The sequence below is a fragment of the Atta cephalotes genome, assembly GCF_000143395.1.
Source record: "Atta cephalotes unplaced genomic scaffold scaffold00086, whole genome shotgun sequence".
NCBI classification, from domain to species: domain Eukaryota; kingdom Metazoa; phylum Arthropoda; class Insecta; order Hymenoptera; family Formicidae; genus Atta; species Atta cephalotes.
In genome coordinates this window covers 504,207-506,192 of record NW_012130150.1, presented here as the reverse complement: position 1 = coordinate 506,192, position 1,986 = coordinate 504,207, and positions in this window count along the sequence as shown.

The following is a 1,986-nucleotide window of genomic DNA, read 5'->3' as shown; positions in this document are numbered from 1 at the left end:
ACGTATACTATACGTTAACGTTAACGTTAAGTTAAGTTAAAAGTTAAAAAAGTAAAAAAGTAAAAGTAAAACGTAAAAGTAAAAGTAAAAAGTAATACTACTATATATATATATATATATATATATATATATATATATATATATATATATATATATATATATCGAGATATTCATTTTCAGCGAGTAATGATTATTTCGTTCATAGTTCGCCGAATGCAAATAATTGATGATTGTCCTGTAACATTATACGTTATACTCTAGTAATATGTATAAAATATTTTATACAATAATCACTATTGTATCATTAGACAAAATGCGTACACGCCTACGACGTTTTGCTCGATTCATTTTGTTAACGATTAACCAGGAAGATGAATCGGAAGTAAAAAAAAAGGGAAATGCAAATTGTTGCATTAAGTCCTACATGTGCACTACATTCTATGTGCGCCAAGCAGGATGTCAGTTTCTTCTAATAAGTTTACAAATAGAGATGTTTTCTCAAAGTTTTTATGCAGCATCGTTCGATACGTGACGTGTAATTAAAACGAAATGGAAAAACATTTTGTTTTCCACAATGGACTCAAAAAAGATATATACATACATATATGATTGTAAACGATATCAGATCTATTAAATATAGTGCGCGAAAGAAGATATCATATATCAAAATAGACAAATAATGTGAGATATTGATAGAATTAGTGAAATCATAAGTAATTATTTTAAAAAATTATAAAATACAGTTGCAATTTTACATATTAAAATAAAGCAAGAGATAAACGAGATGACAAATGTATATAGAGCGAAGTCTGCTAATCAAATTTAGTCAGAATTTTTTCGGATTCGATACTGATTTTCTTTTTATGAATGTATATATAAGTATAATGTCTTTCCTTAAATAATATTTCTTTTTTTTTTCAAAATAAGCATATTTTAAAAATAAGTAAAACTAAAATTCCTTCGCTTGCAAATAGCATTGCTTCTATACTATAAATTAATAATCATTTATTATATCTTCTGTTGTGCTAATTTTTGTAGAAATGATATCGTTTACGCTCATGAATTATTTAAATTTTTAAATTAATATATAGTATTTTTTTTTAAAGATACACTCTTTTTGAACGAAAATATATAAATTCTAAAGAGTATGTATTGTGGAGATCTATCGCGAAAGTTTTAAATTGACTTTCATGATTTAATCGTTAAATTTATGATGTATTGCTTTGTAGACACATCTGTTGTCACATATATGCATCAAGATTTATAATTAATATTGATACTTATATGAATGTATAATGTAAAAAATATATGAGGTATTACTTTTTTGCAAGTCATGCGCTAATATCTAATATACTTATAACATAATCGGCTTTCAATTTACGATCTTAATTGCGTGCAATCGTCTCGTGGAAGATCTTTATAGTTTCTTACTCTATTATTTTTGTGCGAGTCGTCATTCAAATGCAATTGCTAATTATGGTAAAATCTCATTTTTGTAAAAGAGATACGTAAGATTAACAAATCAGTTTTATATCTATCATTAATTTGATGGCAATTACAAGAATTCTATCATATATGATCGTACTTGTACAATATTAATTGTAGCTTATATTTTTTTGGAAAAATATAAAATCATGAATTAAATTATCTATTAATATACTATATGCAAAGCGCATAATTATTTCGAAGATTCAGCTATTATGTGACTGCCTGCAAGTCAAATAAATAAGTGTTAGAATAAAATATTTAGTAAACCTTCAGATGTATTCGAGTATCATGGGTTAAATAAAATAATTCTGTTATAAAAATGTCATAGTTCTAAGTTTAAGTATAAAAAATTATTATAAGCAATTTCTTTCCTTTTCTACAATTACATGCCTCTCCTCCTGCAAGTAAAACAGCAGACTAATTTCTTATCAGAATTTTTAGGATTACAATATTTTACTTTATGAAAAACTAATATCTAGGGAATGTTGAATTTCTATA